Raw genomic sequence first — 15,036 nt, 5'->3', positions numbered from 1 at the left:
ACAGCATCATCTGTTAAAGACATTACTGTTTTGAAGAAAATACCCTGCAAATTTTTCCTTGGTGTTGGTTTGGCAGACTATATCATAATTTTGTCAAACAGTTCTATCTACACTACTTAACCCCAAATGGCTGTGGCTTGTGGATCTAAAAGTTTGATTAAAATGAGATCATTAAAATTTATAACAATATAAATTTCCTAAATTTCCTTTCAAATCATTCCTCTAAAAGACAGTTCTTGCTAATGACTATTTTCTAAGAACTGAGAAAGATTAATTGGCTCACTGAGTAATCAGGTACCATAGTGGTTAATAATAATAATCACCAATAATCAAAATTTTATTCATCACATGTTTCTCAAGTTAGAATTTATCTTTAAATATCTCAATGCAAATTAGACAGAAGAAAAAATGTGTTTAGCACTTAATGCTAAATAAGAAGACCTACATTAACATCTTAAGAGGAACAAGAGGCTCATCTAGTTTTTAGGGTGGTATTTTTTTACCATAATAAGCATTATAAAAAAAATTTTAGGGAATAGTTTCAAAGTCAATCTAAAATAGTCTTTAAATCCTGGTGTCTGCCCTATTAAACATGTATTTCTTCAAGTACGTGTCAGTATGGGGAACACAGCAAATTATATGTAGATTCATTTCTCCACAACTTTATCATATAGTGTAGGAGTGTGGTGTGTGGCTGAGCATGTACATATGGATGGGCAAGAATGAAATAGACTAGCAGGACAAGAATATCCCTAGTGCATTCTGCCAGGCACAGAGAAGGAACGTGTCAGAATGAGTGGGGGGAATTGAAAATATAGAACACATCCTCCCTGGTCTGGCCATTGCAGCTGTAATGGGAGTAGCATTTGTCTATTTTCTATCCACACAGATGTCTACTACAGAGCTTCTACCTCTAGACATTGAAAAAATATTAAAATTTTAATCATTGTTATCGTTCTCTTGCACTTATTGTTATAAAGAGATCTGGACTTGTTATAGTTTGACTTTATTGAGAAAGAGGCAAGACTTCCAAAATAGGACATGGAATCACATCAAAAAGGAAAACTATGAAAACCATTTGTTTTGTTTTGTAAAAGCAAAACGTAGTTTTAATGTAGAATAAAAGTCTCTTCAAAGAAGGGCAGAAATAAAATGTTCAACAACAAAAACAAAAAAAAGCAGTCTAGAAATTAGAGAAAAGTCAGAGCTGTCCCACTTTTTCTGGAGAACAAAAAAATTTCATGTGGGCAGAGGGGAGAAAAGGAGAACTGAATGGGATATGAACATGAAAGTTTAAAGGGCAGTAGACATGGTATTTTGGAAAGAGAGATGCTAAGGGAGAAATTTCAGAAACTGATTAGGGAGTTGAGGGCAACAAAATCAATCAGACTTTTTTACCAAGATCAGCAGCAAGGCTGGGCCAGAACTATGTAACATCATGCTCAGACAGATGCATAAGCAAGATGCTCATGAGAATATCACTGTAACCATTCCTGATACCACCACACATCACTTGTTTGTACAAAAGCAATGTTATTACTGTTTGATGACATTTACACAGTCTTTTCCTGTATATCTTAGGAAGATTGTCCTAAGAAGTAAAATCAGCTCACTCTGGGAGACACAGCTATGGATAAAAGAACTTTTCCAAGTAGTAGTCCCTACTTACAGATCTGAGTTTGGAAAAAGCTTATGTGCTCCACAGTACTCTCGTAGCTGTATATAGAGTAAAAGCTTTCTGATGAGTCCCTGTACTTGGGAGATATTAGACAATAGTGAGACTAACTTGCTATTCACACTCTGCCATTCACGTGGTACAAATTTACTTGCACATTTTCTTCAATTTAATGAATAAAAGTCATTATTCTTGATACATAATCTTAGATAGGCTAATCTCACTTATGATGCTATGAATCACATCTATCATTATATGATTCTTCCACACTTTGACAACTTGGCAATCACGAGGTGGTCAGTATTAATGAAATTTATGATGTTATTAGGTCTGAAAATATTAACTGATAGTTGATGTAAATAAGTAATGGTATATAACCAAAGATTAAAACCTGACAAAGATAAAATTATGTCAGTGTTAGAATATTGATCTAATTGGCATTGCATATGTGTAGGCTGATTGATAAAATTGTTTCTGACTGTAATTTAAGGTGTTGTGGACTTTGTATAATTCAGTTTCATATTCTTCCCACATCTAGTGAACCCAAACAATAAAAGCATTTTCATCAGGATGATTTCATTCTAAAGACTGTTGTATAGCCCAGAACATTACAGTACTAAGGAGGGAAAGGCAAGTGTTCACCTAACTCTCAGCCTGGGAATAATTATCAAGATTGGCAGTGAGTGACGGTCTTGCTGAGAGAGGGAAGGTGTTTAGACAGGAACTTGAGAAAACCTACCTTCTGAGTTGGCTGTTTTACCTTTCCTTTTTTATTAATAGAAAAGCCCACCAATTACATGCAAATTAACACTAATTTTCTTTAGCTTAGTATTGAAGAATAAATAACCTTGAGTTGAACAACTTACATTTTGAGTTTGGTTATACTACTTTGGGCAATGTAAATGCTGTGTATTTACTTACTAAACAAATGCTTCTCTCCTTACTGAATAAAGTGACTTCAACTATATTGAAATAATCAGATAACATAGACCTCAGTCCACCATAAGCAAAACCTGACTCAAGGATGAATTTGTAATTATTAAAGATATGATAAACAGAGCAATAATATGAGACAATAGAAAATAATAGATAATAAGATTAAATGATAGTCAACATTATGCCAGTGGTGATGACTACCTCAGAGTGCTCTGTGAGGGTACCAGCTCCACTAAGTACTTTCAGAATTTCTTTGGTAAATTGTATGGGGTCATCATTTTAGAGATCTCCACCAAATCCAGGGATAGACTTAGTGGAACTCAAACTCCCATCTCAAACTTCACACAGCTTCTACTGTGACTAATATTCAGGTACCTCATCTGTGATTTTGAGGAGCCTCAACAGCTTCTTCTGAAGCTGTACTCCAAGTTCTATCATGATCTAAAATTTGAAGAGAGACAAGAAGGGAATAACAGCCTGACCAACACCAGCTAAACACAATCATGTGTATTGTTTTTGAGGTGCTAAGGAACCTAACTTTGCATGCATTTAAAATCAACTAGTATGAATAATGCTGCTATGAACACAGTTGAGCAAGTGTCCTTGTGGTATTATTGAACCTCCTTTGGGTATTTGCCCAAGACTGGTATAGGTGAGTATTGAAGTAGATTGATTTTCAATTTTTTGAGAAACTGCCATATTAATTTCCAAAGTGGCTGTACAAGTTTGCACTCCCACCATCAGTGGAGGAGTGTTCCCCTTACTCCACATCCTTTCCTAGATAGACTGTCATTAGTGTTTCTGATGTTAGTCATTCTGCCAGGTGTAAGATGGTATCTCAGAGTCATTTTGATTTATATTTCCAAGATGCTGAATAATTCTTTAAGTGTATCTCAGCCATTTGACATTCTTCTGTTGAGAATTTTCTGTTTAGATGTGTGCCTGGTTTTTAAATTGAATTGTTTGGTATTTTGATGTCTAGTTTCCTGAGTTATATATTTTGAGAATCAGTCCTCAGTCAGATGTGGGGTTGATGAAGAACTTTTCCCATTCTGTAGGCTGTCGTTTTGTCTTCTTGATAGTGTTTTTTGCCTTATAGAAGCTTTTCAGTTTCATGAGGTCCCATTTATTAATTGTTAATCTCAGTGTCTCTGCTACTGGTGTTCTATTCATGAAGTTGTTTCCTGTGCCAATGCATTTAAGGCTACTTCCCTCAGCATTATTTGTAATAACCAGAACCTGAAAACAACCTAGATGCTCTTCAACCAAAGAATGGATAAAGAAAATGTGATACATTTGCACAATGGAGTATTTCTCAGCTGTAAAAAACAATGGCATTCTGAAATATCCAGGCTAATGATGAAACTAGGAAAAAAAAACCCACCCTGAGTAAGGTAACCCAGACCCAGACAAACAAACACGGTTTTTGTACTGACTCACAGTGGATATCAACTGTAAAGTAAAGGATAACCAGGATACAATCCACAGCCACAGAAAGACTAGATAACAAGGAGGACCCAAAGATGGAAGCATGGATTTCCTTGGGAAGTAGAAATAGAAGAGATCTCGTGGGTAAAGTGATTGGGTGGAGGCTTGGATGGCAACATGAGGGATCAGGTTGGGAAGGTTGGGAGAGGGATGGAGGGGAAGAGTATTAAAAGAGATGTCTTGATAGTGGGAGCCACTTCAGGGTTAGGAAGAAACCTGGTACCAGGGAAACTCACAGGAATCCACAAGGATGACCCCATCTAAGACTCCTAGCAATATTGGAGAGGGCGCCTGAACTGGCCATTTCCTGTAACCAAATTGATGATTACCCTGATTGTCATCTAAGAGCCTTCATCCTGTAACTGATGGGAGCAGATGCAGAGACCCACAGACAAGTCCTGGGCCAAGCCCCTGGAGTCCTGTTGAAGAGAGGGAGAAGGTGTTCTATGAGTGAGGGGAGTTAAGGTCATGATGGAACAACCCACAGAGATAGCTGGCCTGGCATCCAGGGAGCTCATGGACTCTGGACTGATAGCTAGGAAACCTGCATAGGACTGATCTAGGCCCTTTGCATGTGTGTGACAGTTGTGTAGCTTGGTCTGTTTGTAGGGCTCCTAGTGGTGAGATCAGTATCGGTCCCTGGCACTTGAGCTTGCATTTGGGGACATATTCCTCACACTGGATTGCCTCTCTCAGCCTTGATGCAGGAGGAAGAGCTTGGTCCTGCCTCAACTTGATGTGCTCATGGGAGGCAGGAGGAAGAATGGATGGGTGGGAACAGAGGGGAGTCTGGAAGAGGTGGAAAGAATGGGAGAAGAAGAGGGAGGGGAAATTGTAGTCTGGATATAAATAGTTGAAAAAAGTTTAATAAAATAAAATAAAATAGTTAGATATTTATTGCTATCTTTCTAGACATTATCATGCATTATCTTACCGAAGGCTTGAAATTTCTCCTAAATCCTAACTACTACTCATCAAGTCATGGTATTGCTTCTGTTACATATTTGTGATGTTTAACCTAACTTTTAAAAACCAATATCTCCAAAACTAAAACATGATATTTATGTACAAATACGTTACTGAAGCTATAATGACTTAAATGTTTGCAATGTGCTCTATTCAAATATTGTATTTGAATAAAAGTTCTGAGCTATGTAACTTTTGAAAGCTTTTTAGAAGAAGAAGAAAGGAAATAAAAAACTGAGATACAAGGAATCTGAGAAGCTGAATAAGAGTATCTTCTGGGAAAAATAAACCCTGCCAAACCAAAAGCAGTGTCTTGTATGACATACATAAGGGCATCCCTCAGATATGGGGCAGGGTGTCCTATTATAAATGAATTGTGTTTGAAGCTTTCTAGCAAACATTTTTCTTTCACATCTCAAAAGGAGTTTGAGGCCATTGAAGTTTCCTTCCTTGCTTCAAATGCTGTGTTTGACAAAATCTCACAGTGTGGTGAATGGAATGGCATCATAGTTAAGGGTATGTGACAGAGCTTTGTTCCATATGATGACCCAAGAGCCTTGGTTTTCCAACATTTAAAGTTACGGTGACAGTAACATCTCTTCTATGATCTTACCGGGATGACTCAATAACAAGGTTTCTTGGAACACAGTAACTGGTAATTAAATGTTATCTATTTTATTTTACAATTTTCTTTGTATAATCCTAAGTGCACATATATGAAACAATTATTATTGTTAAATACTGAGACCTTCTTCATCATTATAGGGATCTAAGGTCAATTTCTAGCTGCTCAAGCATGAAACAATAAGTAAGCTAAACTACTTGACAATGACTGCTTTTCCTTTAGCAGTGGTTCCCAACCTGTGGATCTCTACTCCCACCAGAGTTACATATCAGACATTTGCATTACAATTCATAGCAGTATCAAATTCACAGTAATGAAGTAGCAATGAAAAATGTCATGGTTGGGGGTTACCACAACATGAGAAACTGTGTTAATGGGTTGCATCATTAGGAACATTGAAAACACTGCTTTATTTTATTGTTTTCTTTTTCTTACTTATTCTCTCATACAATACATCTGGACCACAGTCTCCCCTCACTCGATTCTTCCTAGTTTTCCTTGCCAATTCCCCCTGCACCAGATCCACTCTCCTTCTGTTTCCCTTCAGAAAAGAGAGGACTTCCAGGGATATCAACCAAACAAGGCATAAACAAGATGCTATAAGACTAGGCACAAGCCTTTATATCAACCACTTCTTTAATGTAAGCAGTTCATCACAGATTTCTTTGAAATGTGAAAGGCAGCAATGTTTATGACATTTTGCAATTTCTTTATATGTCCAAATTTTTATTGTTTTTTATACATTACTTTCATACTTTACTCAGTTATTGGTTGATTTGAACACTTTTTTGAAAAGCAATATACTATTTCCTGAGCTCATATTTATTCAATAAAATTCATCTCTTAATGAAAAATATTGCAGAACATTATGTCTCTGAACCACCTGTCATTTCTCATGCCAAGGCCCTTTTTATCTTCATTATACATATCAGTATATCAGTTGACTTACACCTTAGCTGCAGTCCTCAGGAAATAAATTATTTTATTATTCATCTATATGTTCTCCTTGTACCTTCCTAACACATTTCCTCAGTTGCTTTACTATCATCAAAAAAATATTATGGCTTATTCGTATTTAAGCATCCAATTTCTTTTTATATAAAAGTTTAATTTAGTGGTTTACTATTTTATTCTTCAATAACACATTCATTCATCTACTTTTAAGAACAAAGATGGGTATCAGTATATCTATAACCCTCTCATTATCTCTTAGACACAGGTCAAATGAATTCTGAGAGCAACTGCCATCCTCACTAATTCTTGAAGACACAATTCCTTATTCATTCTGAGTGGAGTATTTCTTAAAAGGAAGGTATGGATGTTTGTTATCACCAAGATAGTTAGAGATGCCACATATTTGTTAATGAATTTGCCATTCTATCAAAAATTTCTCAAAGGGACACTTTAACTTTTTAATACAGGAAAAATGCATCTGTGAAGATATGATGTTCACTCTAATGATAATAACTTAGTACAAAAACTTTTTGAATGGTTACAATGATCAACTGTACTATTGTGTGACTTGAGCAAAATGTTGGCCTTGAAAGTGCATTTGATGTTCCTTTGACTGTAATAAGGAAACTATGAATGTTAAGATTGCAAGGGAAGATGTTCAGGGTTTACCTAGCTGCCTTGTTAATAAAATAATCAAGCTTTTACATCTGTGTATTATAATCCTGCACTTTCCTATCTAGTTATGAAACACAAGTAATCAGTGAGATTGTTGAGTAGAAGTCAGGGAAATTGTGACCAGGCATGTCAAAGCATAGTATTACTCTGTCATTGAGGAAAGGGTTGGGGAATACCTTAGGAAATGCGGGTTATGTTAGCCAACTACTTTTTTTCAGTTACATAAATGACTTGTTTTTCTACAAATTTTATAGTCTATTCATGGAGGATCCTCAGAACATTATTTTTCTAATCTTTTCAACTTAGATATTCTATTAGTTTTTTTGAAAATTCCTGCTAGAACAATTAATTACTTTCCCTGACAATTAATCATTCCTGATAATATGGGCTTCACACAAAAGTAGGGCTTTTCCCATAGACTTCTGGTAAAAACCTTTATTCTGGTAGGCATTGTCTTGTTCTATGTTTAATTATCTATCCTCCCTATTGCTCAGTACTGAGACTCTTTATATCATTTTGACACTGCTGGTTCTTAGAGATGATATTGAGAAGTGATTTTGAAAATGACAGTCATTAGAACAAAGTTATTTAAAGTGAAAAGGAGTTGTATTGGTTATCACACACGAAAATTCCAGAGTTTGTCTGATTTGAGAAAAAAAATTGGAAAAGTGTGTGTGTGGGGGGAAGCTAATTCTGTGAAAGTACTGTATCGCTTTAAAGACCTCTGAATTCTTTTTCAAACAGGCACGACTTCTTGCTCTGAAATTTCGAAGTTCAAACTCCAATTTCCTTAGGCTAATTCAGAGGCAATAAAGGGTTGTACTCTTATTATACAAATTGAATTCTCAGAATTGCCCCTCATTTTCTCCAGTCAGATCCACTGTATCTAAGGATGCTTGGTGTGGCCATGAGCAGAAAATGCATTAGCTGGCTCAGCATAGGTCTATGGGCTGCTTTGGTGATAGCTGCTTGAGTCACTTAAGATTCTTTACAGTCCCAACCCACGCTTGTTCTTTTCTATTAATCAGAAAAGGGTCTGCATGAAGTCAGTAAGAAGACTAATAAAATTTCAGTAATGCTTTTGGCTGAAGCTACAAGAAAGATTCAAAGCAGTCCTCTAAACAGAAACACACACACTTCTGAAAGAACAAAACTAAGCTGCTGGTGTCTTTGTCAAGAGCAACCACCTCATCTCCATCTCTGAACTGTTCATCATTTGCTGCCTTGAACCTACTACAATAAATATCATACAAACTCTCCTTCCCAGGCCAGCCCTTGAGTAACAAAGATACATTCTGTGAGTTGGCAGCCAAAGCATCTGACTGGCCTTTAGAGTTGATGTGGCATGATACAATTACAATTTTGTTGTATTCTTCAATGTGTTCTGGCTACTAATTCAAAATAACTGAAACTAGATAATTTAAAGCAAAGAGCAATTTATTGGCCACTGTTTAGGAAGCTGCGAAGTTTAAGACCAAGTTGTTGGAATTTGCCAAGGGCCTTTTTTCTTTCTTCTAACATGATAGCAGATAAAAAGAAAATGAGCAACAGGTAGCTACAATCATTTCTTAATTTTTCTTGTTATTAATTACATTGCTTTAATTGATACACAAACAAATTTTATTATTAATGGTATTCTGTGTGATATCTCAGTTTATATTATATAGTTTTATTCAGATTAATTATGTCCAATTCCTTAAACATACCATGTTACTATAAAACTACTCTTTAAAAATACAAAGTTTGGAATTTAGATGGGTGGGGAAATAGCAAGCATCTAGGAAGAGATAAGACAAGGGGAATCATGATCATAATATATTGCTTAAAAGACCTATTTTCAGTCGGACGGTGGTGGCACAAGCCTTTAATCCCAGCACTCAGGAGGCAGAGCCAGGCAGGTCTCTGTGAGTTTGAGGTCAGCCTGGTCTACAGAGTGAGATCCAGGATAACACAACTGAATTTTAAAATGATTTTTGGAGGGAAGAAAAACATTTATAGCAAACATTTATAAAGAGGGAAGACAGAAATAAGTAATGTACAGGGAAAAACAAGAAATGTTAACATATTGAGAGAGCATGAAGAAGCTTAGGACCACTGTGAGTTACATATCTTCATTGAAATTTATTGATAAAGCCCAGGTCTGAACTCTGAATCTCCTGGTATCCTGTCTAGCCATATGATTTATTTTTCATGTGTCCATCTGCTATGATACCATCAACTACTAAGTCCTCTACAGAGGCTGAAAACATAAACACCCAATCTTGGAATTTCAGACTCTAAAATGATGAGTAACATAAAGCTTCTTATAAAGACACCCAGCCTTGGGGATTTTGGTACATTAATGGAAATGGTCTACTAAAAAAAAAAAACAATCAAAATTTATCCTAATGATTTTCAAATATGAAATTGTTAAAAGATTTTATGGACCATTTAACAGAAACAGTAGTATTTTACAGATTTTAAGGGAATTAGTAAGCTCATGAAATAAAGTCCATTAAAATTCACATCCAAAAATTATTTTAATCTCTAATGTTATACAAACATCTGCGGTCATTTTGCCTCAACTATAAGGCAGTAACTATATCAATAGGTTCTGATTCCTCAGTTTAACCCCGAGAAGTAGCAATTCTTATATAAAGCTAAATAACAAAATAACACTGCAAAAACAATAATTGGTTGGCAAAAACTGGCAGTTAATTCTTCTGCCATGTGGCATTTTCTTACTTTGGATTTGCTGTTTCTGCATGAAGTCTGGTTGTGAGATGCCAGTGAGACTGTGAAGGGTGGGGTTCTTAGAAGATGGCCTCAGCCTGCATCATAGAGAACAAGCTCACATGCCTGTGATCATGCCGTAGAGCTGGCTAGGAGAATAATTTTCTTAGATGATGTTCTTGGTATTAATAGATCAAGGAAGGCCAGATGTGCACAGCCACTGATAGCCTATGGTGATAGATGGAGCTCATATGATCTGTCCTTAAAGGAATACAGTAGGACGTAAAGAGGCTCTTTTCTCTGCATTCTGAACTTTGTTCACCATGAATCCTATTAGATGTTTATTCTCAAACACAAAATAAGTAAAATCGAGCTATGCATATATCTTTTGTAAAAAAGAAGCAAAGATCAGTTGCTATTGGTGTTCAGCAGGCATTTTGGTACCAGACATAGATCGAGAATTTTTACTCAGGTTATTCAAAATGCACCTTAAACAGAAATTCCACTAATATTTTAACTCTTAGAATTGAGAAAACAAGACATATGATAAACTTACTAAGAAAATGAATGACTATAAATTTTATGACTCATTTAAAATTCAGTTGTATTTTAATTTATCATGTTGCCAATATTTCTAAAACAGAATTCTCCATTATCATAACATGACTTGCAAATAAAAATGTTCAAGGTGAACTAAAATTAGAGGGAATGAACATAACACAATCCTGAGTAGACAATCATAATCCACATATTACATTCTGTGTGAATTCTTGCCAATATGAATATTACATCTAGAAAAAAATATTTCAAACTCTTCAGATCAAAATGAGGATGTTTGTGTGGTTATCTAATAAATGAATTCATTTACCATAATTCTTATAGGTCTAAAACTATACAAATTACTGTTGCAGAACCCCTAACAACATCAGAAGGTCAACTTCTAGTGCATCACCAACATGATCACCCAAAAATGAGCTGAGCAAGGAAGACACCAATGAATGTGCCAAAGTGCATGAGAAGTCCACAAGACCTCAACCCTCTGGTAACAACTACAGGGGACTGAGTAAAACTGGGGGTGGTAAGATGGTCTTCCCCAGAAAAGAGAGCACTTAATGGTTGTCAAACAGTCATCGTGGAAACGAACATACAAGTAGCATTGTGTGGAGTCAACAGGCTATATCTGGGAAATATATATGTATATACAAATTCATATATAGTAATACAATATTAATTTATGAAAAAAGAGGACATGAATTTAAGCAGAGATGGGAGGGATATACTTTAGTGTTTGAAGAAGGAAATGGAATGGTGAATTGTTGTAAATAAAATACAAGCTCCAAATAAACAAAGAAATCCAAATGCTTGTGTAGCTATTTTGCACACTCATAAAAAAGTCACTTATTTATAGTGAACCTACATGAACATATTCTTTTTCATCTGTTCAGTTATGTTTCTAGCCAATGGACTAGGAATGATTTTGCTCTTGTCGAGTAGGCTGCAGGTGTAACCACGGGCACCACAGCCAGTATGATGAGCGATTGTTTCCCTCCGTTGGAAACTTACATGGCTACTTCCATCACTATGAAATGTGATTGCAGGGAGGAGGCCTTCCAGTTACATCTAGCTCTGATCCACTGACTCCTATTTTCAAAGTACGTGATGTATTGAGCAATGGGAGCTAACTTCAACACTATTTTTTTGAGATTCTCTTGGGCTGCCTTGACCAACATGAAAGGGAGTTTCTTATGCCTGGGATTTTGTTAGTCTATTGCTCTTGGGAGGAGTTTTCAGTCCAAGTGGTATAATTTCATTTAATAAATTTATATTTATACACATAGATTTATAGGTATTATTTGTAATTTTAGGCTTTAAAAGTAATATAATTACCATGGTTTTTAAAGAAATTTTTCTAATCTCTAGAACTCTTCATTCACCCACCCTAAGCATAGCATTTATTACTTAAATCATATTCATATATATTTTTTCATAGATACATCTACACATACATACACTTTTATATCTACCTATATAAGCATTTATAAATACATATATATATACACAATTTTATGTCATATTAAGATAAACTCAAGTTAATCCTAGCTCATATTCAAGATAATCTGAGCTCATATTCAATTCTATTAAACATTGTTCAACAAATAAATATGTAATATTTTCTAAATTTGAAGAATTATTGAGTAACAAAAAATCAATTCCTAACACTGCCTACACTTTCTGTTTTGTTAATCATGCTACTATTAACATTACTCACATAATTATCAACCATTTACATTTCTTGTCACTCTTTCTCTTAGGTTTGAAGTTTCTTAGTTCATCATTTTCATAGTACAATTGTATTTAGGATATATTTAGCAAAAAAGAGTACAAAATCATATAAAATATTTCAGAGGAATTTACCAAACTTTCTATAAAACTACAGTAACAGATTTTCAAAGTCACCTGAGATGCATTGTACATATCCCACATAACTAAAAATTTTCTGCTTCTAAAACTGTCATTTGAAATAGTTTTGATCTTTTCATGCCTTTTCATATTTACATGATGGCAAATAGGCAGTACCTCAATATACAATATTTAGAGTAACATAAGGTTGAATTTAAGATTGTGAGTAATATGCAATAAAATTCTTAATTTCCTCTTCAAATTTGTCCTAATCATGCATAGACACACAAACAAGTAAGTGTGTGTGGACACAGACATAAAGAGAGAGAAGAAGGAGGAGGAGGAAGGGGAGGGGGGTCCTGTGGGATGGTCTGTATGGCAAATGTGTTGCTCTGATTGGTCAATAAATAAAACACTGATTGGCCATTGGCTAGGCAGGAAGTGTAGGCGGGACAAGGAGGAGAATAAACCTGGGAAGTGGAAGGCTGAGTCAGAGAGACACTGCCAGCCACCACGATGAGAAACAGCATGTAAAGATGCCGGTAAGCCAAGAGCCATGTGGCAAGGTATAGATTAATGGAAATGGATTAATTTAAGCTGTAAGAACAGTTAGCAAGAAGCCTGCCATGGCCATACAGTTTGAAACCAGTATAAGTCTCTGTGTTTACTTGGTCGGGTCTGAGCGGTTGTGGGACTGGCGGGTGGCAGAGATTTATCCTGACTGTGGGCCAGGCAGGAAAACTTAGCTACAGGGGGAGCTGGAGGGAGGAGAGCAAAAGGGCAACGATATAAATACAGTCCACATATAAAATTCTAAAAACATTCCAGTTTTTAAAATGTGGCTGGGCAGAGGTGGTGCACTCAGGAGGCAGAGCCAGGCAGATCTCTGTGAGTTCAAGGCCAGCCTGGTCTACAGAGTGAGATTCGGGACAGGTACCAAAACTACACAGAGAAAGCCTGTCTCGAAAAACCAAAACCAAACCAAAACAAAACAAAACAAAAAATTTAAATATGATTTTGAAGAATGAAATTATGTTCAGTTCTATATGACTAATATACACACAAAATTAAAAAATTGAGTAAAAAGAAGTTACAAAATCACATGCCTGTCAGATGTTACTGAACTTGTGTATTATTATTATTACTAAAAGTAGCTGCAAAGACTCAAGAGCATACTACCAGATACTGTTTGGTCTTATCAACGCTGTCATTCCTTGTATCCATCATTGAAGGTTTATTGTTTTGGTGGTCATCAACAAACTGTAATATGCTGGATGTTTTTGCAGATCAGAAAGATAATATTTCATGGAGAAATATGACTGGAGAATTTAAATACAGATAGAAATTGTAGGACTTGTGGATAGGATTGATTTAACATAGAAGATGCTAAAATGGGATGATTTTAAGATAGGATCATAATTTTTGAAATTAATAATAATGGGAAAATGTAAGGTGAGAAGAAAACAGAAAAGCAATCTCACATTCAGTTTAGTTCTATTTAGAAAAAGTATCTATGATAGATACACTGTAACCAATAAGCATGTGAGACTAGTTTGACTATAAGTGTATTATCCAAAAACTGATTTTCTTTACAGTTGTTCTAAAAATTTGGGGATATGTCTTTATTTTAAAGTAAATTGGATGAAAGATAAGGAATGGTAGACTAAAATTTCAAGGTGTCCTTTTTACATTCCTTGTTTTAAAGTGAAATTAATAGCACTGAAATGCAATATGGCAATGCCATCACATCAATGAAGAGTTATTTTCAAACTTTCACTTTCTACAAGACTGAGTAATATCCTTATGAAAGCATTTAGCATGAGTCACCATGTGTGCCTTGAAACCTGCATACTATGTATAGGGATATCAATCCGTAGGCACTTTATAAATCCTAATTGTGCATAGGAAAAATCCAGCAGGAGAATGTAGAATGTGAATAAAGAAATGAAATACCGCAACTGAAGAAGTGAGTAAATGAGAAGACTGAAGGAAAGACTTAATACTCTTAGAATTTAAGAGGGAAAGGGATCAGTAACACTTTTCAGTTCAAGGAAGGAGTGTACTTAGAAAAAATACATTCAACTTAGTCTGTGCTGCAGACTCTAAATAGCTCTACAATCCCTTCTTGTATCCACAACTTCTTCTCACATAGTTTTTTCAGGTCCTCTCGTCAAAATAAGTTCTTTTCAAACTTTTTTAAAATTGATTGACTTATAGACTGTTAGGATAATAAAACTGGAATTGTCAGTTATTAAGTTTTATTCCACAAAATGTAGGAATCACCTGAGAGAGGACCATCTATGCATGCACATGGGGGGAACCTCTTGATTACATTAGTTGAGATGGGAAGACCTGTTTACCTGCACCATTCTCTAGGTAGGGGATCCCAGACTAGGTAAGAGTGGAGAGAGCAAGCTGAGCGTCAGCATGCAGGCATCTTCTGACAGTGGACACAATGAAACCTCTGCTTACAGCTCCTAACACCTTGTCTTTCTTCCCTGCCAAGATGGATGCCAACCTGAACTGTGAGCCAGAATAAAGACTCTCCCCTTAAGTTGTTTTTGATGGAATGATTATCACAGCAATTGGAAAAACCAAAAAGAAA

This window comes from Peromyscus californicus, unplaced genomic scaffold (assembly GCF_007827085.1).
Source record: "Peromyscus californicus insignis strain IS unplaced genomic scaffold, ASM782708v3 Scaffold_14__1_contigs__length_90479793_seg_2, whole genome shotgun sequence".
NCBI classification, from domain to species: Eukaryota; Metazoa; Chordata; class Mammalia; order Rodentia; family Cricetidae; genus Peromyscus; species Peromyscus californicus.
Note: the sequence above shows the minus strand (reverse complement) of the source record.